The 8,683-nt window shown below is 42.8% G+C and overlaps 1 long non-coding RNA gene across 1 annotated transcript; it reads right to left on the reverse strand.

The window, feature by feature from the left end:
* Positions 1 to 1,318: 1,318 nt before the first annotated feature.
* On the reverse strand, positions 1,319 to 4,184 carry LOC133387899 (uncharacterized). Its single transcript, XR_009763600.1, has 3 exons — positions 4,113 to 4,184; positions 2,444 to 2,589; positions 1,319 to 1,684 (listed from the first exon to the last, which is right to left on the reverse strand). It is a non-coding gene; the product is annotated as an uncharacterized LOC133387899 (long non-coding RNA).
* Between the last annotated feature and the right edge of the window lie 4,499 nt (positions 4,185 to 8,683).

Genomic DNA, 8,683 nt, shown 5'->3' on the forward strand with positions numbered 1-8,683 from the left:
GTTGGCCCACAGAGTTGGAGCAAAAAAAAGTTCCCCACCCCTTGTCGAATGAGTTAGTGGAGGGCTAAACCTGGCTAAGCCTCCCTCCCTCTCCCCTCCCTTTAGACCTGACTGAGCATCCCCCCCACCTACCCCCAGCACTAAGCAGGATTGCCCTCCTATCTCTTATCAGCTCAGCACTGGGTTGGGGTGCATGAGAGATGTCCCGGCAGGGACCTCCCTCACACACCTATACTAAGCAAGATCGCTCTGCCTTCACATTGGCTGATGCAGGGTGGAAGAGCAATGCTGCTTAGCGCTGGGTTCAGGTCCCTGCAGGGACCTCTCTCGCACATACAAAACCAAAGTTAAGCAGTGTTAAGCCTTGTCCTGCAAGGAGAAGGGAAGCGGGGGAGGGAGAAGGAGGCAGACGACCCAGACAGGTCAGAGGGGAAATCTCAGGACAGGCTTGGGCAGCACCTCAGCAACTGTCCTGCTGCCCACCACTTCCCTCCTCCTCCTCCTCCATCGCTGAGCCTGAAATGTAATTGGTGAGGCAGGCAGCGGCAGTGGAACAGAGCAACAAAGTTGCTGAGGAGCTGCCCCAGCCTGTCATGATTGCTCTTTCATGGCTTGCCTGTGCCAACACCTCTGCCTCCTTCCTCTGTGCCTTCCTTGCCAATGTCCCTAGTGCCTCCAGGCGCTGGTGTGCCAGTTGGCGCATGTGCACTCCTCACCCACTTGCCTCACCTGTTCCGCTGCTGCCGCCCCATCTCTCCGTTTCTCTCCACTAAACCTTCTCACCCCCTGCTTTACTCCTGCCTTTCTCTCTCCTCTGCTAAACCTTCCCCCCTTACTCCTTCCTGTCTCCATTTGTCTCCCGTGCATTGGGCGTGTGCTTCACAAGCTTGCTCTTCCGCTGTGTCTGGCCTGGCTGTCACCATGGAAAGCTCTCTGGGGCCAAGCAAACTGCAGCGTGATGCTCACAAAACTATTATATAGCTAGATAGACATGGAATTGCAGTAAAATAATAAAAGGTTGCTCCTAGCTTCTAAACTTGCCCTGCTTGCTAATATAGGCAGTTGTTGCAGGCTTACATCAGCCTAAAAACAGCAGTCTATTCAGTAGGTGGTGGCAGCTAACTATCCATTGGGCTATTCCATTGTGGGCTTAATACCGATTTCAAAGATGGGGCATTTAGATGTCCAAGTAAATTGAGCTACTTAGTGTAATTTGAAGAAATATTGGGATAGTTTTTATTTTTTAAATAACATAGTATTTATTTCAAAGTTTTTTCAAAGAGATTGAAAAAAACCCCATAATGTAATAACCTCCCAAATACCCAATCTCCACCCCTGCGCTTAATGCTACATGTGAACATCTTCAATCTACATCCATAGTCACACGTCCAATTGTAAGGCCAAGGTCTGGGTTTCCTGCCCCCTGCCATCCAAGTTCAGCTACATGGACAATGTGATTTTCTTCTCAGTCGCATTTCCAAAGTCTCAAAAAGGCTGGTGGTAAGTCAAAGTCCAACTGGGGCTGGTTGGTATATGGTGGAAAGCTAGACCATACTGCATAAAAATGCAAGGCAGAGACCATCTCTTTTGCCACTCTTTCTTTGGATATTGAATTTTCCTAAGTGGGGAACTGCACTAATCAAATCCTTGCCAGATACCTATAAATCTTCTGTTATGAGATCATCTGGATGGAAGACAAAAGAAGAGAAGTGATATTTCATTATTTGTATTTATTTATTATTACACTTATATCCCCCATTTCCTCCAAGGAGCCCAAATTGGCATACTTGCTTCTTCCCCCTGCCCACATTAATCTCTCTACAACCCTGTGAAGTAGGTTAGGCTAAGAGATAATAAGAGACAGGGTGAGTGGGGATTTGAACCCTGGTCTTCTAGGTCCTCAATTCAGGGGTTATCCACCTTTTTGAACCTGTATATACACTAGAAAAAATGGGGAAACTATCATAGGCTCTACACCAAACTGCAACCATGCACCAATTGCAATTTATTCTGTGGACTAAAATAAAATGCTTGTTTCAACCCTAACTTCAGTGTGGGCACTGTGTGGGCAGCATAGAAAGCCTTGGTGGACATATGTGTGCCTGCAGGTGGCACCTTGGCGTCCCCTGAGCTAACTATTGTAGCATGCTGGCTCTCAGTGAGGATGGTGGTGGTGGTACCTTCTTGGCAGGACTTAAGATGTGGCAAAACTCTTCGGGATCATTCTCTTTCCCATATCTTCAGAGAGTAAATTGATGTAGAGATGAACTTTGTTCATGAAATAATGGGAAAGGGCACAAGTAAAGCAAAATAATGACCTTCTCCCATCTTCCAAAGGGATGCCTCCAAAATCTTCTGGAATTGGAAACCCGTCTCCTTCTTACCCAATTAGCTTCTCACTGGCCTCACAATATTTCCCCCTCAGCATAGGACATTTCCTCACCTGAACTAAAAGAGTCGGTCGTCTCCACCCCCTGGTCACTGGGCTTCACGTAGATGACTCGGATATCAGTTTCCTTCTTGCTCACCAGGGGGTGGACCTTGCACTGTCTGCAGCAACTCTGAAGGAACTTGAGTCGCCTTTTCAACCTAGGAGAGAATGGGGAGGAGAACAAGAAACTGGGTTGAAGCACCTGACACCTCCAGACTTTATATGCATTTGCTGTTGTGAGCATCTTGTAGAAAGGAGTAGAACCCAATAGGAAAACCTTGTCAAAAACCCTCCTAAACTTGGAGATGGCCTTCATGTCATTATACACACAAAGGAAAATGGCAAGCCATTTTATATGAAGCATTTAAACTGGTCCTGAGCATGATCTTTTGAGAATAATCCCACAGTGACTGGGAAGGGATGGTCCCCTGGCAATCTAAAGCTTGATGGACAGTGGTAGAACCCGAAAGGAAAAACCACCAAGAAATCTAACTTACATTATAAAAAATATGATTTCCTCTTTCAGATTAACTCCCTAAACCTATAAGCCCCTAATTCATAACATGACTTTATCTAACATGCATTCTTTCCTCCTCCTCTCCTTTCCTCCTCGTCCTCCTCTTTCTCTCCCTTACTCCCTTCAAAGACTTGCACTTGCCAGTGTTCCCCGGGAGGTCATCCAGCAGGAGGATGTGTCACAATGCAGAGCATGTCACTATTACTTTAGCGGCCCTGTGCACAATCAAGAATACATTGAAGCAAATCCTACTGTATTCAGTGGGACTCACTCCAGGTAAGTGTGATGAGATAGACAGTGGGAGAGATGAAAAATGGAGGAAAGGGAATAAAATGGGAGGGAGAATGGAAGCACAGGGAAAAAGTCTGGAGGAGTTACGCTTTTCAGGAGGGGAGTCAAGATATAAGAATGCTTCTCGTCTGTAGATATATCCAGATAAGACTATAGAGGGAGAGTCCTCCTGGTCTCTGTAGCTCAAATGGTGGTGGAGGCATGTGCAAGGGGACCATAAAGGGAAGCCCCTGAGCTCAGGAGAGCAGTGGAGTGATCGGCCTAGCAACCTCCAGGGGAGCAAGGCTACAAAGGGAAACCTGCCCCCCTTAAGACTGTAAAGAGAAGCAGAAGAATTCCTACTTACATTTTGAACATGATGATGTTTCTGTTTGGAAAGACAACTCTTTCCACCTCCACCACAGCCCTGTCTAAACTAACTACCTAAATACTCACCTAAACTACCCCACCCCTTAATTTTACCTCTACCCCACCCCAACCCTAAAGATCTATAAGAAATTCACAAAAATATATATGAAACATATACAAGATTAGAAATAAACAAAATATAAATAAGAAAATAAATAAAATAAAACAAATAAAATGTAAACCAAATAAAGAAAAATATTAATAATAAAACAAAGAAAAATATAAATAAATAAAATAAATAATAAACAAAATATAAAGGAAAAATAAAGAAAAATATACACAAAAATATAAAACTTTCCTCTGTTCTCTCTAAAAACCACTGACTCTCTCCCACTCTCCTAACTGCCTCCGCTCCTAGATCTACTCCTAACTCCCAACTCCCACACTGGACATTTGTGGCTGGTTATAGCAGCAAGAGATGTCACAAAGGAGGGCAGGTCACTGTTACCTTGACAACCCCCCTACCTTGGCCTTGGCTCCTCAATCTTGAATGATGCTTCTTCAGAACTTTGAGGCACTTACTTTTCTGTCTGCCGGCTTCCTGAAACATTTATCTTCATGTTTATATCTCTATGTCTCTGATAAATCTGATTATTTTTCATTAGGCAATGGTTTACTTAACAGAGACCATCCCAATTTCCTTTTAAGTTCAGTAGAAATCTCATCGCAAGCTGAGGGATGGCTGTTGCACAATATTAGACAATCTATGTTGCATGCAGAAGGTCCCAGGTTCAATCCCCGGCATCTCCGGGTAGGGATAGGAATCTCCCTGTTTGAAACCCTGGAGAGCCACTACCAACCAGTATAGGCAGTACTGATCTAGTTGGCTCAACAGTGTGATTCAGCATAAGACTGCTTCCTATGCATATGCCTATTTTATAATTTAACATAAGAGCAAGCAACATCTCCACAAGACATGAGGATTTATTCTTTTCTTTCGCATACAATATAGACAAGTCCTTCTTTGAAAACAATAATGCCAAAATCTGAATATAAAAGGAAGGAAACTTTCTAGCTGTGCCATAAAGCCATTGGTGCTCCTCCACAATAAAATCATGCTCCCCCCGAATTCCTATTCAGAATTGGCCTTCTACTAGAGCATTGTAACCCAACACCTTCAATTTAGCCTCTTTTTATGGCGATTGGGAAGAGGTATCCAGTTATGAATCTTATTTCTGAGGCTCACAATTGTTAATCATGTATCTTCCTGCTCAGGGTAAACCCTTTAGGCCAGCCTTTCCCAACCTTTGGGTCCCCAGATGTTGTTGAACTACAACTCCCATCAGCCCCAGCCAGCATGCCAAGGGTCAGGAATTATGGGAACTGTAGTCCAGCAACATCTGGGAACCCAAAGGTTGGGAAATGCTGCTTTAGACTGTGTCACACTTTGATTGCGTAGGTTATTGCCAACAAAAAAATTTTCTCAGTAAGCCCACTGGCAAGAGTCTTGCCTTCACACTTTTAAAAAAACCTATCGTAGGCCTGAATATCTGGGTTGTGTCTCAGATTCTTTTCTTTGTTTTTTAGGGTCCCCCCCCATGATTCCAAATCTGCCCCCTCCTCCCGTTCAAAACTTGAGGCAGGCAGGCTGGAGAGAGACTTTTTATTTTGAATAGTACTTATTTATGTGCATTCCATGATTCCTCTAAGGAGCTCAAGGTGGCATTCATGGGTTTCCTTTTCCCCATATTACCCTCACAACAACCCTGTGAGGTAGATTAGGCTGAGAGACAGTGACCAGCCCAAGTTCACACAGTGAGTTTCATGGCTGAGTTTAACCATGGCTTCCTAGGTCCTGACCACTTAATATCCCTCTAACTTATTCCTCATTCTGGAAAAAAAGTGAATAAGCTGAAAGAGGGGATAATATTTTCCCTTAGGTTTGGAAATTTATGGGGTCCCTTGTTAACAGTCCTGTGTTGCATCTTTAAGACTAACTGTACATACTTATCAGGGAGCAATCCGCATGGAATTCAGCAGGACTTATCCTGACTAATGTACAATTATTGTGGTACCCCTTATGAACCAAAGACACTTTTCATTTTAGTTAGATGCTATTTGTAAAACTGCAATGTCCACAGTATTTTGCAAAGGAGGAGAATGGGGGGGTTGAACAACATGACCATGTCCCCATGATCTTCTAGCTACCCCACCAGGTCCAGCAATCACCAGCCACCATTGCTTTGTACTAGGCCTTGATGCAGCACAACTACTGCAGATGACGGGAGCTTTGGCAATGAGAGAAAAATGATAAGGGAGAGAAATTTGCTTCACTTAGCCTTTTTATGCGGACCTACCTAATTCACTTCCTGAAACCACAGATGCAGCTATTATTTGAATTTTGCACTTCTCTGAATTAGTAAAGCAATTACCCAATAAAAGTGTCCAAACATGCATATATTAGGAGAACGTGTGCATAAAAATCCATGTATGAGTGAAAGCAACATACAAAAGTGCTTTATCTTAGGGAAAACTGCTTTGCAAAAATGTGTGTATTAAGCAAAATTGCATACAAAATGTGCATATTAGGAGAACTGGAAACTAAAGTACAGATGAAGATTCTTGAGCACCTTTTAGAGATAAAAATCACAAACAGATGCAGAAATGTGGCAAACTGAACTTTATACTGGAAAAATGAGAAACTGAGAGAAACTGAAATTGACAGTTTTGTCCATTCCTACATGGGGTGCTCCAGACTACAACAGAAAAGAAACAACGTTTTGTTGTTCCTAATTGCCATACTTGTGCTAATACAGTAGGGCCCCACTCATACGGCAGGTTCCATTCTGGACTGCCACGGTAAATTGAAATCCGCCGTAAAGCGGAACGCATTGACTAACATTGTCCAAAATGGTGCCCGACGCACAGAAAACACCATAAAAGTGGAACAAGTGCCGTAGGAGCGGGACCTTTCTGCAATTGCCAACCACTGTATCGGTGCAACGCTGCAAAGCGGAGCACCGCAAAGCGGGGCCCTACTGTGCAGAGAAAACTGCCTTATACTGAGTCACCACATTGCTTTGTCTACTCCTGGATAGACAGTAGCTCTCTCCAGGCTTTCAGTCTGGAGCCTTTTGCAGCTCTTTCTGGAGATTTTATTTATTTATAAAATCTATATTGCTGTCCATTAAGAAATATACTCCAAACAGGTTGCAATAAAACAATATTAAAATACAATATATAACAATTAAAATCAACAAAAGACAGCTAAAAAAACTTTCTTGCACAGGGGAGAAGATAAATTTACAGGCTAAATTTAAAATACAATTAAAAAGGCTAGGTAAAGAACAAGGTCTTCCACCTGGCCTGCAGACTGTAAGGGGCAAAACTGCATACTCCTTACTACCCAAAATAGCCCACACTGAGCCCACACTGTCTATATGAAGTCTATAGGGCAGGTCCAGACTGTAGAATTCCTGGATCAGACCCTGAAGTTTCTGGTTGTATCCAACACAGTTGTCCCATTAGCTCAAGAACTTCCACTTGCATGGTGGGATTTTCTCTCCTCCTCTGCACACACCTATGTGCCAACCCTAATCTGAAGGTTGGGAGACCCCCAGAACAAACTTGGGGGGGAGGGAGCACAGATGGTGTGTGGGGAGACAAAGTCCTGTTGTGCCAGTGGAAGTCCTTGCATTAATGGGAGAACTTCATTGAATACAAGCCTCTGCCACTTCCTTAACAGGCACTTAAGGCTAGTTGATGGTCCTACTAGACTACAACCTGAAATACAAGTGATGCCTACCTGTCAGAGCTGAAACCAATGGTTTTTTGAGTGCGAGTAGCAAGAAGAGAAAAAAGTGAACCTGAGCAGAGAAAAGTATTGAGGTTTTTTGCAACTCAGCTAGAAAACAGGAACCTTTCCAAGGATAGCGTGAATTGTTCCTGAAAGGGGAACAAGAATGAGCTATTGAAACCTGAATGGAATGGTGCAAACTACAATTTGATTTTGCACCAATAACTCTTCCTTAGATTTTAAAGAAGACGAATAGAATAGCTGCCCATGGAATCTTTCTATTAATAGCATGAGCCTGATTAAATTAGAACTGGAAGCAGATTGTTGACAGAGATGGCAATGTGAGAGCTACCATGGAAACGTAGAGGTCAGTATTGCATCAACAACTGAAGGAAGCTTTTTGGCTGCATTAGGAACTGAAGCTGTGAAGAACTAAATAAAGCAGAGTTTGCCAAGCTGCTCATGTCAGTAAATTGATGGCTGCAATGCTGTACATACTTACCTGGGACTAAGCTCCATTGAACTCAATGGAACTTACTTCTGAGTAGACCTGTAGAGGCTTACACTGTCAGTGGCTGATGTCTTTCCCACCATTTTATTAGTAAATACTAGTTGTTCAGTTGCCTCCCCTTTAGCCAATCCATCAGTCAATCAACTCCTTGATTAAATTTAAATTTGCATTTTGCCAGATGTCAGCATAGGTGCCTCTTTGTGTTACTGAATGATCAACTGAAAAGTTGTTTAGTATACTGTGCTTATAAGACTAGCGAGAACTCCTTGGCCTGATTTTGGGTGGGGTTCTGTAACCACTTATTCGGGAGTAAGACCCATTGCACTCAGTAGAACTTGCTTCCAGAGCTTGGAAAAGTTACTTTTTTGAACTACAACTCCCATCAGCCCCAGCCAGCATGGCCACTGGATTGGGCTGATGGGAGTTGTAGTTCAAAAAAATAACTTTTCCAAGCTCTGCTTGCTTCTGAATAGACATGCATAAAATTGCATTATTAAGTAATTAAAGAAGCCCATACTAAAATATCCATTGGTGATTACAGTGGAAAAAATGTAATTGCACATAAATGGTAAATATTTTATTACTCATTTGAAAAATATTTTTGTTAAATTTAAAACAAGTGAGGGACTTTAATACACACGCAATCTAAACATCACTGCTTCATTACTCAAAGAACAAATTATTAGGAAGAGAAACCAAATGAGCAACCAAATGTTTTGCATAGTCTTATTGTATATCTCACATTATTCCCTTTTACTTATTTTAAATTAACCTCTCCAAATATAAGAT

The sequence above is a fragment of the Rhineura floridana genome, chromosome 6 (genome assembly GCF_030035675.1).
Source record: "Rhineura floridana isolate rRhiFlo1 chromosome 6, rRhiFlo1.hap2, whole genome shotgun sequence".
NCBI lineage: Eukaryota > Metazoa > Chordata > Lepidosauria > Squamata > Rhineuridae > Rhineura > Rhineura floridana.